A 15,050-nucleotide genomic window follows, 5' to 3' on the forward strand; every position below is an offset into this window, starting at 1 on the left:
TGCATTTTGGCAAAGTTCGGAAAGCGGTTTCATTCATCATAGAATGTGAGCTAAGCAGATCTTCGTTGCATACAGTAGGAAAAAGCATTTCTTCATTGCATATGCTAGGGAAATCATACTCACCGCCCTCGGAATGATGCCTCACCTCCTCACTTCAATCTCCCTTTTCTTTTGACCCCATTTGCCTCAGAGGCTCCGGACAGTCGTTCCGCCAGTGCCCCATTTTTCCGCAATTGAAACATTTCTCTGGATCATAGGTGCTAGAGGGTTTAAAACCTCCTCTCCCTCTTCCACGTCCACGCCACTGACCTCCTCTCTTCCCGTTTCCTCTTCCTCCATGCCCTACTCCGATATTCATTAGAGCCATGTGGAGTTCTTTATCTTGGGTGTTTTTCTTTTGAAACTGTTTCTTGTCCGTTTGTCTTTCGGCGTGCACAGCGTGACGGACGATCTCGCTCATTCTCGCGCGATCTTGCTCGATGCACGATTTTTCCACTTCTCGTCTCAGCTCTCCCCTTAGGTTTCGCAGAAAAGTGGATCTGAGATGTCCTTCGAACGGACCAATGTCCAGAATGTTCTTTAAATACTTCCTCCAGTCTGGCCAAGAAATCCTCCACTCTTTCATCAGTCTTTTGCACACAAGCAGCGATTTTATCCAGATTCAGAGCTTTGGGAAAAGTAGATTTTAGTCCTTCTAAGAATTCTTCCAGAATCCTCCTGTACTCAGCATTGCTTGCGTGCGACCAATCGACATGTTCCCTTCTCTTATCCTCCACAGGCCATTTACCCTGTAGCTTTCTTAAGTCAGATGGTTTTAGTTTGACTTTCAACAGTCTCTCTAATTCTCTCGTTGAGGGGGAGAATTCCTTGCAAAATGTCAAAAGTTTGTCAGCCATCAAAACTCCCCCTTTCTCTGCTGAACTTAGATGTTCCACTGCCTCTTTCATTTCGGCTTTGGTCCAGGGTCTAAAAACCAGTTCGGGTCCCTCTGGACCTGCCACCTCGACCATAGGGAACTGCTGTCCATCTTCATCGAAAGATTCTTTGCGATAAAGGTCGTTAGACGTATTCTGCCATGCGGGTGAAGTATCCGTCTGTGTCTGTCTTTTTACCGCTCCTCTCGTCACGGGAACTCTGGTGACCGGAGGGGCTGGATGGTCTTTATCCTGCTTTGGGGTTACCACGGGCTGTGGCATGTGCGGCATTGGTGCTGGTGGGGGCACTGGAGCAGCCTCGATCGGGTTCAGATGTCGGTGAGGAGGGACACAATCATCCTCCGGTTGGTGTTTGTAACAAGTCATAGATGGGGGTAGAGAAGACAGAGGGGTTAAATCATTATATTCAGCCAAAACAGGGTACAATGGAGCATGCGGCGGTGCGGGTGTATGACACGGTGTATGACACGGCGGTGGAAGTTCTTCCAAAGCCTTTTCTTTAAACACATGGTCACGTCTATTTGCTTCCTTTTCCCATAATTCTAAACATTTACACGCTTCGTCATATTTTTCCCTTTCTTTTGTAGACATTTTAAATATGTCTTTTTTCCCCATGTGTTCTCTTATTTTCCCTAATTTTGTGGTACTAAATGTACCGTTTTCTGGAAAGTTAGCTTTCTCTATTAAATAGGGTACACCTTGTAAACTTCCCGTTCCCCACCTTTTCCTCATTTCTCTGTATGTTGGTTTATCCATATCCATATGGGAACTTCCCTGACCCCATTTTTAATTCTGAATAGTCTCCCAGACTGTTTAGAATCTATCTCGATTCTGAGTAGTCTCCCCTCTTTTACCAGACTGTTTAGAATCTATCTCGATTCTGAGTAGTCTCCCCTCTTTTACCAGACTGTTTAGAATCTATCTCGATTCTGAGTAGTCTCCCCTCTTTTACCAGACTGTTTAGCGCTAAGTAGTCTCCCCTTTCTTCCTTTAGTTCTTTTGGGATCACGTCAGCCTGGGGTCCGGAGTAGAGTTCTCTCGTCCCTGTATAGGGTTAGAGCTGGATTTGCTATGTCCAGGATGATCAGTCAACCCAAGTCCGTTCTCCGTCAGCCTTGTGATCCCATACCTCGTCGCCAAATTGTTGTGGAATTTTCTTATTCCTTAATCAAGGTGAGTTTTTTAAACACTTTAGACAAATGCAACACACAGAGAGCATGAGTTACTTTGCAAAGTAGTTTTATTGACATTCAGTCTGCATCAAAAGACATATGCAGAGTGAAGGTGCCTCCCTGTTCATTTACAGGGGCTTTTATATGATCCCAACATGACACCCCTTCTTCTCCCCTCCCTTGAGCAAGAACGTATCTTTGGTAACACAAATGTGTCGCCATCCCTTATCTTTACCAGAACCTCTTGGTCTTTGCTCAAGGGCAAAGGAGCTGAGTGGTCTGCCACGTAGCAAAACATTTCTCAGGAATTTAAGAACAACAAGATAAACAGTCTTGAATCAATTTTTACAGAAATTAGCATAAAGAAACCCACGTCATGAAAATTTCCATCACAAGTATAATCCCCCATGACATTTAAGCACTAGTTTTACAATATACAGTAAGTATACTTCAAGTAAACAGTGGCATTTTATTTTACTCAATTTAGTGTTTAGCATTACTATATTCTTTCCACATAGGATTGCAAGTCAACTTCAATGTGTTGCAGACGGCCCCTTTTCACACCTAAGCAGTCTTTTGGCACTCTCTACAGGGATCTCATCAGGATTCCCTCCCTCCTGCTTTTCCTCTGCTGTCTTGTCTGCACTCCCCCCCTCTGAGGAGCTCTCTCTTTTGAATACCAACAGTGCCACAGACACTCTGTGTTCCACGCTTACATCCTGCTTGTACAACCTACGCCCTCCTACATCTGGACCAGCCCGTGCATCCCTGTCTGCCCCCTGGTTATCGGATGTACCACGTGAGCATCGCACCAGCCTCCAGTCAGCTGAGAGAAAATGGCCCAAGTCAAAAGACCATACTGACCTCTCTCTCTACCAGTCTCTTCTCTATACTTTCTCCGTTGACGTCACCTCTGCAATAACTGATTATAACCACTCGAAGATCAGCAACTCTCCTGACTCTCGCACACTCTTAAAAACCTTCTCTGCTCTCCTCTGTCCGCCTGCTCCCACACCTTCATCGGAGTTAACGGCTAATGATTTTGCATCGTTCTTCGTAAAGAAAACTACCGCCATCAACAGCCAGATTTCTACACCCCCATCACCCGCCTTTTCTCCTCTGTCTGAAAATGATGTTTCCAAGGTCATAGGTTCCAACCACCCTACCACCTGCCCACTGGATCCCATCCTCACCCATCTCCTCCATGCCATCTCTCCAGCCGTTGTGCCTGGTCTGACCCACATCATCAACTCTGCCCGCCACTGGGACATTTCCCACTGCGTTCAAAGAGGCCTGCATCACACCGCTACTGAAGAAACCCACTCTCAACCTTACACTGCTAGAACACTACAGGCCGGTGTAGTGTGTGAAAATGCATATCTTCCGTCAAAATGTAGATGACTGATTTTAACATCTAATTTTTTTCTGTGTTCTTAAATTTTTTTTTTACTTACCTCACTAATCTTAGCTTTGTATAGTGTGCTAGGCTTTAATGGACTGGATTTAATTAACTTATGCATTTTGTTGCCTATATTGTTATAATTTCTTCCAATGTTTCCTCGTCTGTAAGTCGCTTTGGATAAAAACGTCTGCTAAATGACTAAATGTAAATTTAATGAAATGTGTAATGTCATGTGTAATGTGTAGTGTGTGGCCTTGAAATTTTAGCATCTCTACGTAATCATGAATAAATGCTTCTTGAGACACACAGTGTTGCTTCTTTGCATGCATCAAACGCATTGTTTCTGGCTATATGCTTCCATGGATCAGTTTGAGAGGGGTGGATATGGGACACTTGGGTGAAACAAAACTGCCCCAAAAGTACCCCCACCCACTTTAAATACAGTTTTTTCTAAGTCAATTTGGTACATTTCTCAGATCCGATTTGAAATTCTCAAAACTTCTTGTTCAATCCTTACATCCTTGTGTCACTTGTGCACATCAAACAAGCATTTTCTCATATTTTTGAACAAGTTGCAAATGCTTTGGTACATCAATGCAAGTGAATATGACACAATTCTGTGCAGATTCCTACATTATCAATTCCTTATGTCATGTTGATCGAAATGCATTATAATGGGTCTCTGTTGAATAGTATAATCCCCCATGACATTTAAGCACTAGTTTTACAATATACAGTAAGTATACTTCAAGTAAACAGTGGCATTTTATTTTACTCAATTTAGTGTTTAGCATTACTATATTCTTTCCACATAGGATTGCAAGACAACTTCAATGTGTTGCACACGGCCCCTTTTCACACCTAAACAGTCTTTTGGCACTCTCTACAGGGATCTCATCAGGATTCCCTCCCTCCTGCTTTTCCTCTGCTGTCTTGTCTGCACTCCCCCCCTCTGAGGAGCTCTCTCTTTTGAATACCAACAGTGCCACAGACACTCTGTGTTCCACGCTTACATCCTGCTTGGACAACCTACGCCCTCCTACATCTGGACCAGCCCGTGCATCCCTGTCTGCCCCCTGGTTATCGGATGTACCACGTGAGCATCGCACCAGCCTCCAGTCAGCTGAGTGAAAATGGCCCAAGTCAAAAGACCATACTGACCTCTCTCTCTACAAGTCTCTTCTCTCTACTTTCTCCATTGACGTCACCTCTGCAAAAACTGATTATAACCACTCGAAGATCAGCAACTCTCCTGACTCTCACACACTCTTTAAAACCTTCTCTGCTCTCCTCTGTCCACCTGCTCCCACACCTTCATCGGAGTTAACGGCTATTGATTTTGCATCGTTCTTCGTAAAGAAAACTACCGCCATCAACAGCCAGATTTCTACACCCCCATCACCCGCCTTTTCTCCTCTGTCTGAAAATTATGTTTCCAAGGTCATTGGTTCCAAACACCCTACCACCTGCCCACTGGATCCCATACCCACCCATATCCTCCATGCCATCTCTCCAGCAGTTGTGCCTGGTCTGACCCACATCATCAACTCTTTGCACACTACTGGGACATTTCCCACTGCGTTCAAAGAGGCCTGCATCACACCGATACTGAAGAAAACCACTCTCAACCTTACACTGCTAGAACACTACAGGCCGGTGTAGTGTGTGAAAATGCATATCTTCCGTCAAAATGTAGATGACTGATTTTAAAATCAAATTTTTTTCTGTGTTCTTAAATTTTTTTTTTACTTACCTCATTAATCTTAGCTTTGTATACTGTGCTAGGCTTTAATGGACTGGATTTAATTAACTTATGCATTTTGTTGCCTATATTGTTATAATTTCTTCCAATGTTTCCTCGTCTGTAAGTCGCTTTGGATAAAAACGTTTGCTAAATGACTAAATGTAAATTTAATGAAATGTGTAATGTCATGTGTAATGTGTAGTGTGTGGCCTTGAAATTTTAGCATGTCTACGTAATCATGAATAAATGCTTCTTGAGACACACAGTGTTGCTTCTTTGCATGCATCAAACGCATTGTTTCTGGCTATATGCATCGATGGATCAGTTTGAGAGGGGTGGATATGGGACACTTGGGTGAAACAAAACTGCCCCAAAGGTACCCCCACCCACTTTAAATACAGTTTTTTCTAAGTCAATTTGGTACATTTCTCAGATCCGATTTGAAATTCTCAAAACTTCTTGTTCAATCCTTACATCCTTGTGTCACTTGTGCACATCAAACAAGCATTTTCTCATTTCTTTGAACAAGTTGCAAATGCTTTGGTACATTTCTAAGATAAGACCTTTAGTGTCAAAGGCAGAACTGGAGATGATAATTCATGCTTTTATTTCGTCTCGATTAGACTATTGTAATAGTCTCTTTATTTGCCTTAATAAGAAGGATCTTGGCCGTCTCCAGACTGTACAGAACTCCGCCGCTAGGCTTTTAACGCACACAAGTAAAAGGGCACATATCACTCCTGTCTTAGCTTCACTCCATTGGCTACCAGTGAAATTTAGAATACACTTTAAAATATTGGTTCTAACTTTTAGAGCCCTGCAAGGACAGGCGCCCGCATACATCTCTGACCTGATACAGCTGCATACATCCTCGCGTAGTTTGAGATCAACAGGTCAGAGACTTTTAGTTGCCCCCCGTACTCATTTTAAAACAAGAGGGGACCGTTCGTTTCAAGCTGTGGCACCCAGGCTGTGGAACGCCTTGCCTCCTTCCACACGCTGTTTGGACTGTGTGGAAAATTTTAAAACCCAGTTAAAAACCCTTCTTTTTAAAGAGGCTTTTAACTAGACTGTAGGGTGGCTAGGCCGGTCTAATGTGTACTTCTGTCCTTTTGATTAGGCATTGTAATGTTTTTCATAAATGTTGCGTAAATTGTTAAATTGTTGTGAAGCACTTTGTGATTTTTATCTGTGAAATGTGCTATAGAAATAAATTTACTTACTACTACTACTACTACTACATCAATGCAAGTGAATATGACACAATTCTGTGCAGATTCCTACATTATCAATTGCTTATGTCATGTTGATAGAAATGCATTATAATGGGTCTCTGTTGAATAGTATAATCCCCCATGACATTTAAGCACTAGTTTTACAATATACAGTAAGTATACTTCAAGTAAACAGTGGCATTTTATTTTACTCAATTTAGTGTTTAGCATTACTATATTCTTTCCACATAGGATTGCAAGACAACTTCAATGTGTTGCAGACGGCCCCTTTTCACACCTAAAAAGTCTTTTGGCACTCTTTACAGGGATCTCATCAGGATTCCCTCCCTCCTGCTTTTCCTCTGCTGTCTTGTCTGCACTCCCCCCCTCTGAGGAACTCTCTCTTTTGAATACCAACAGTACCACAGACACTCTGTGTTCCACGCTTACATCCTGCTTGGACAACCTACGCCCTCCTACATCTGGACCAGCCCGTGCATCCCTGTCTGCCCCCTGGTTATCAGATGTACCACGTGAGGATCGCACCAGCCTCCAGTCAGCTGAGAGAAAATGGCCCAAGTCAAAAGACCATACTGACCTCTCTCTCTACCAGTCTCTTCTCTCTACTTTCTCCGTTGACGTCACCTCTGCAAAAACTGATTATAACCACTCGAAGATCAGCAACTCTCCTGACTCTCACACACTCTTAAAAACCTTCTCAGCTCTCCTCTGTCCGCCTGCTCCCACACCTTCATCGGAGTAAACGGCTAATGATTTTGCAGCGTTCTTCGTAAAGAAAACTACCGCCATCAACAGCCAGATTTCTACACCCCCATCACCCGCCTTTTCTCCTCTGTCTGAAAATGATGTTTCCAAGGTCATTGGTTCCAACCACCCTACCACCTGCCCACTGGATCCCATCCCCACCCATCTCCTCCATGCCATCTCTCTAGCAGTTGTGCCTGGTCTGACCCACATCATCAACTCTTTGCCCACCACTGGGACATTTCCCACTGCGTTCAAGGAGGCCTGCATCACACCGCTACTGAAGAAACCCACTCTCAACCTTACACTGCTAGAACACTACAGGCCGGTGTAGTGTGTGAAAATGCATATCTTCCGTCAAAATGTAGATGACTGATTTTAACATCTAAATTTTTTCTGTGTTTTTAAAATTTTTTTTTACTTACCTCACTAATCTTAGCTTTGCATACTGTGCTAGGCTTTAATGGACTGGATTTAATTAACTTATGCATTTTGTTGCCTATATTGTTATAATTTCTTCCAATGTTTCCTCGTCTGTAAGTCGCTTTGGATAAAAACGTCTGCTAAATGACTAAATGTAAATTTAATGCAATGTGTAATGTCATGTGTAATGTGTAGTGTGTGGCCTTGAAATTTTAGCATGTCTACATAATCATGAATAAATGCTTCTTGAGACACACAGTGTTGCTTCTTTGCATGCATCAAACGCATTGTTTTTGGCTATACGCATCCATGGATCAGTTTGAGAGGGGTGGATATGGGACACTTGGGTGAAACAAAACTGCCCCAAAAGTACCCCCACCCACTTTAAATACAGTTTTTTCTAAGTCAATTTGGTACATTTCTCAGATCCGATTTGAAATTCTCAAAACTTCTTGTTCAATCCTTACATCCTTGTGTCACTTGTGCATATCAAACAAGCATTTTCTCATTTCTTTGAACAAGTTGCAAATGCTTTGTTACATCAATGCAAGTGAATATGACACAATTCTGTGCAGATTTCTACATTATCAATTGCTTATGTCATGTTGATCGAAATGCATTATAATGGGTCTCTGTTGAATAGTATAATCCCCCATGACATTTAAGCACTAGTTTTACAATATACAGTAAGTATACTTCAAGTAAACAGTGGCATTTTATTTTACTCAATTTAGTGTTTAGCATTACTATATTCTTTCCACATAGGATTGCAAGTCAACTTCAATGTGTTGCAGACGGCCCCTTTTCACACCTAAGCAGTCTTTTGGCACTCTCTACAGGGATCTCATCAGGATTTCCTCCCTCCTGCTTTTCCTCTGCTGTCTTGACTGCACTCCCCCCCTCTGAGGAGCTCTCTCTTTTGAATACCAACAGTGCCACAGACACTCTGTGTTCCACGCTTACATCCTGCTTGTACAACCTACGCCCTCCTACATCTGGACCAGCCCGTGCATCCCTGTCTGCCCCGTGGTTATCGGATGTACCACGTGAGCATCGTACCAGCCTCCAGTCAGCTGAGAGAAAATGGCCCAAGTAAAAAGACCATACTGACCTCTCTCTCTACCAGTCTCTTCTCTCTACTTTCTCTGTTGATGTCACCTCTGCAAAAACTGATTATAACCACTCGAAGATCAGCAACTCTCCTGACTCTCACACACTCTTAAAAACCTTCTCAGCTCTCCTCTGTCCGCCTGCTCCCACACCTTCATCGGAGTAAACGGCTAATGATTTTGCAGCGTTCTTCGTAAAGAAAACTACCGCCATCAACAGCCAGATTTCTACACCCCCATCACCCGCCTTTTCTCCTCTGTCTGAAAATGATGTTTCCAAGGTCATTGGTTCCAACCACCCTACCACCTGCCCACTGGATCCCATCCCCACCCATCTCCTCCATGCCATCTCTCTAGCAGTTGTGCCTGGTCTGACCCACATCATCAACTCTTTGCCCACCACTGGGACATTTCCCACTGCGTTCAAAGAGGCCTGCATCACACCGCTACTGAAGAAACCCACTCTCAACCTTACACTGCTAGAACACTACAGGCCGGTGTAGTGTGTGAAAATGCATATCTTCCGTCAAAATGTAGATGACTGATTTTAACATCTAAATTTTTTCTATGTTTTTAAAAAAATGTGTTACTTACCTCACTAATCTTAGCTTTGTTTACTGTGCTAGGCTTTAATGGACTGGATTTAATTAACTTATGCATTTTGTTGCCTATATTGTTATAATTTCTTCCAATGTGTCCTCGTCTGTAAGTCGCTTTGGATAAAAACGTCTGCTAAATGACTAAATGTAAATTTAATGAAATGTGTAATGTCATGTGTAATGTGTAGTGTGTGGCCTTGAAATTTTAGCATGTCTACGTAATCATGAATAAATGCTTCTTGAGACACACAGTGTTGCTTCTTTGCATGCATCAAACGCATTGTTTCTGGCTATATGCATCCATGGATCAGTTTGAGAGGGGTGGATATGGGACACTTGGGTGAAACAAGACTGCCCCAAAAGTACCCCCACCCACTTTAAATACAGTTTTTTCTAAGTCAATTTGGTACATTTCTCAGATCCGATTTGAAATTCTCAAAACTTCTTGTTCAATCCTTACATCCTTGTGTCACTTGTGCACATCAAACAAGCATTTTCTCATTTCTTTGAACAAGTTGCAAATGCTTTGGTACATCAATGCAAGTGAATATGACACAATTCTGTGCAGATTCCTACATTATCAATTGCTTATGTCATGTTGATCGAAATGCATTATAATGGGTCTCTGTTGAATAGTATAATCCCCCATGACATTTAAGCACTAGTTTTACAATATACAGTAAGTATACTTCAAGTAAACAGTGGCATTTTTTTACTCAATTTAGTGTTTAGCATTACTATATTCTTTCCACATAGGATTGCAAGACAACTTCAATGTGTTGCAGACGATCCCTTTTCACACCTAAACAGTCTTTTGGCACTCTCTACAGGGATCTCATCAGGATTCCCTCCCTCCTGCTTTTCCTCTGCTGTCTTGTCTGCACTCCCCCCCTCTGAGGAGCTCTCTCTTTTGAATACCAAAAGTGCCACAGACACTCTGTGTTCCACGCTTACATCCTGCTTGGACAACCTACGCCCTCCTACATCTGGACCAGCCCGTGCATCCCTGTCTGCCCCCTGGTTATCGGATGTACCACGTGAGCATGGCAACAGCCTCCAGTCAGCTGAGAGAAAATGGCCCAATTCAAAAGACCATACTGACCTCTCTCTCTACCAGTCTCTTCTCTCTACTTTCTCCGTTGACGTCACCTCTGCAAAAACTGATTATAACCACTCGAAGATCAGCAACTCTCCTGACTCTCACACACTCTTAAAAACCTTCTCAGCTCTCCTCTGTCCGCCTGCTCCCACACCTTCATCGGAGTTAACGGCTAATGATTTTGCATCGTTCTTCGTAAAGAAAACTACCGCCATCAACAGCCAGATTTCTACACCCCCATCACCCGCCTTTTCTCCTCTGTCTGAAAATGATGTTTCCAAGGTCATTGGTTCCAACCACCCTACCACCTGCCCACTGGATCCCATCCCCACCCATCTCCTCCATGCCATCTCTCCAGCAGTTGTGCCTGGTCTGACCCACATCATCAACTCTTTGCCCACCACTGGGACATTTCCCACTGCGTTCAAAGAGGCCTGCATCACACCGATACTGAAGAAACCCACTCTCAACCTTACACTGCTAGAACACTACAGGCCGGTGTAGTGTGTGAAAATGCATATCTTCCGTCAAAATGTAGATGACTGATTTTAACATCTAATTTTTTTCTGTGTTTTTAAAATTTTTTTTTACTTACCTCACTAATCTTAGCTTTGCATACTGTGCTAGGCTTTAATGGACTGGATTTAATTAACTTATGCATTTTGTTGCCTTTATTGTTATAATTTCTTCCAATGTTTCCTCGTCTGTAAGTCGCTTTGGATAAAAACGTCTGCTAAATGACTAAATGTAAATTTAATGCAATGTGTAATGTCATGTGTAATGTGTAGTGTGTGGCCTTGAAATTTTAGCATGTCTACATAATCATGAATAAATGCTTCTTGAGACACACAGTGTTGCTTCTTTGCATGCATCAAACGCATTGTTTTTGGCTGTACGCATCCATGGATCAGTTTGAGAGGGGTGGATATGGGACACTTGGGTGAAACAAAACTGCCCCAAAAATACCCCCACCCACTTTAAATACAGTTTTTTCTAAGTCAATTTGGTACATTTCTCAGATCCGATTTGAAATTCTCAAAACTTCTTGTTCAATCCTTACATCCTTGTGTCACTTGTGCACATCAAACAAGCATTTTCTCATTTCTTTGAACAAGTTGCAAATGCTTTGTTACATCAATGCAAGTGAATATGACACAATTCTGTGCAGATTTCTACATTATCAATTGCTTATGTCATGTTGATCGAAATGCATTATAATGGGTCTCTGTTGAATAGTATAATCCCCCATGACATTTAAGCACTAGTTTTACAATATACAGTAAGTATACTTCAAGTAAACAGTGGCATTTTATTTTACTCAATTTAGTGTTTAGCATTACTATATTCTTTCCACATAGGATTGCAAGTCAACTTCAATGTGTTGCAGACGGCCCCTTTTCACACCTAAGCAGTCTTTTGGCACTCTCTACAGGGATCTCATCAGGATTTCCTCCCTCCTGCTTTTCCTCTGCTGTCTTGACTGCACTCCCCCCCTCTGAGGAGCTCTCTCTTTTGAATACCAACAGTGCCACAGACACTCTGTGTTCCACGCTTACATCCTGCTTGTACAACCTACGCCCTCCTACATCTGGACCAGCCCGTGCATCCCTGTCTGCCCCCTGGTTATCGGATGTACCACGTGAGCATCGCACCAACCTCCAGTCAGCTGAGAGAAAATGGCCCAAGTCAAAAGACCATACTGACCTCTCTCTCTACCAGTCTCTTCTCTATACTTTCTCCGTTGACGTCACCTCTGCAATAACTGATTATAACCACTCGAAGATCAGCAACTCTCCTGACTCTCGCACACTCTTAAAAACCTTCTCTGCTCTCATCTGTCCGCCTGCTCCCACACCTTCATCGGAGTTAACGGCTAATGATTTTGCATCGTTCTTCGTAAAGAAAACTACCGCCATCAACAGCCAGATTTCTACACCCCCATCACCCGCCTTTTCTCCTCTGTCTGAAAATGATGTTTCCAAGGTCATAGGTTCCAACCACCCTACCACCTGCCCACTGGATCCCATCCTCACCCATCTCCTCCATGCCATCTCTCCAGCCGTTGTGCCTGGTCTGACCCACATCATCAACTCTTTGCCCACCACTGGGACATTTCCCACTGCGTTCAAAGAGGCCTGCATCACACCGATACTGAAGAAACCCACTCTCAACCTTACACTGCTAGAACACTACAGGCCGGTGTAGTGTGTGAAAATGCATATCTTCCGTCAAAATGTAGATGACTGATTTTAACATCTAATTTTTTTCTGTGTTCTTAAATTTTTTTTTTAATTACCTCACTAATCTTAGCTTTGTATACTGTGCTAGGCATTAATGGACTGGATTTAATTAACTTATGCATTTTGTTGCCTATATTGTTATAATTTCTTCCAATGTTTCCTCATCTGTAAGTCGCTTTGGATAAAATTGTCTGCTAAATGACTAAATGTAAATTTAATGAAATGTGTAATGTCATGTGTAATGTGTAGTGTGTGGCCTTGAAATTTTAGCATGTCTACGTAATCATGAATAAATGCTTCTTGAGACACACAGTGTTGCTTCTTTGCATAAATCAAACGCATTGTTTCTGGCTATATGCATCCATGGATCAGTTTGAGAGGGGTGGATATGGGACACTTGGGTGAAACAAAACTGCCCCAAAAGTACCCCCACCCACTTTAAATACAGTTTTTTCTAAGCGTTCTCAGATCCGATTTGAAATTCTCAAAACTTCTTGTTCAATCCTTACATCCTTGTGTCACTTGTGCACATCAAACAAGCATTTTCTCATTTCTTTGAATAAGTTGTAAATGCTTTGGTACATCAATGCAAGTCAATATGACACAATTCTGTGCAGATTCCTACATTATCAATTGCTTATGTCTTGTTGATCGAAATGCATTATAATGGGTCTCTGTTGAATAGTATAATCCCCCATGACATTTAAGCACTAGTTTCACAATATACAGTAAGTATACTTCAAGTAAACAGTGGCATTTTATTTTACTCAATTTAGTGTTTAGCATTACTATATTATTTCCACATAGGATTGCAAGACAACTTCAATGTGTTGCAGACGGCCCCTTTTCACACCTAAACAGTCTTTTGGCACTCTCTACAGGGATCTCATCAGGATTCCCTCCCTCCTGCTTTTCCTCTGCTGTCTTGTCTGCACTCCCCCCCTCTGAGGAGCTCTCTCTTTTGAAAACCAACAGTGCCACAGACACTCTGTGTTCCACGCTTACATCCTGCTTGGACAACCTACGCCCTCCTACATCTGGACCAGCCCGTGCATCCCTGTCTGCCCCCTGGTTATCGGATGTACCACGTGAGCATCGCACCAGCCTCCAGTCAGCTGAGAGAAAATGGCCCAAGTCAAAAGACCATACTGACCTCTCTCTCTACCAGTCTCTTCTCTCTACTTTCTCCGTTGACGTCACCTCTGCAATAACTGATTATAACCACTCGAAGATCAGCAACTCTCCTGACTCTCGCACACTCTTAAAAACCTTCTCTGCTCTCCTCTGTCCGCCTGCTACCACACCTTCATCGGAGTTAACGGCTAATGATTTTGCATCGTTCTTCGTAAAGAAAACTACCACCTGCCCACTGGATCCCATCCCCACCCATCTCCTCCATGCCATCTCTTCAGCAGTTGTGCCTGGTCTGACCCACATCATCAACTCTTTGCCCACCACTGGGACATTTCCCACTGCGTTCAAAGAGGCCTGCATCACACCGCTACTGAAGAAACCCACTCTCAACCTTACACTGCTAGAACACTACAGGCCGGTGTAGTGTGTGAAAATGCATATCTTCTGTCAAAAAGTAGATGACTGATTTTAACCTCTAATTCTTTTCTGTCTTCTTAAAAAAATTTTTTTTTACTTACCTCACTATTCTTAGCTTTGTATACTGTGCTAGGCTTTAATGGACTGGATTTAATTAACTTATGCATTTTGTTGGCTATATTGTTATAATTTCTTCCAATGTTTCCTCGTCTGTAAGTCGTTTTGGATAAAAACGTCTGCTAAATGACTAAATGTAAATTTAATGAAATGTGTAATGTGTAGTGTGTGGCCTTGACATTTTTGCATGTCTACGTAATCATAAATAAATGCTTCTTGAGACACACAGTGTTGCTTCTTTGCATGCATCAAACGCATTGTTTCTGGCTATATGCATCCATGGATCAGTTTGAGAGGGGTGGATATGGGACACTTGGGTGAAACAAAACTGCCCCAAAAGTACCCCCACCCACTTTAAATACAGTTTTTTCTAAGTCAATTTGGTACATTTCTCAGATCCGATTTGAAATTCTCAAAACTTCTTGTTCAATTCTTACATCCTTGTGTCACTTGTGCACATCAAACAAGCATTTTCTCATGTCTTTGAACAAGTTGCAAATGCTTTGGTACATCAATGCAAGTGAATATGACACAATTCGGTGCAGATTCCTGCATTATCAATTGCTTATGTCATGTTGATCGAAATGCATTATGATGGGTCTCTGTTGAATAGTATAATCCCCCATGACATTTAAGCACTAGTTTTACAATATACAGTAAGTATACTTCATGTAAACAGT

Source organism: Barbatula barbatula (assembly GCF_947034865.1).
Source record: "Barbatula barbatula genome assembly, chromosome: 5".
Lineage (NCBI taxonomy): Eukaryota > Metazoa > Chordata > Actinopteri > Cypriniformes > Nemacheilidae > Barbatula > Barbatula barbatula.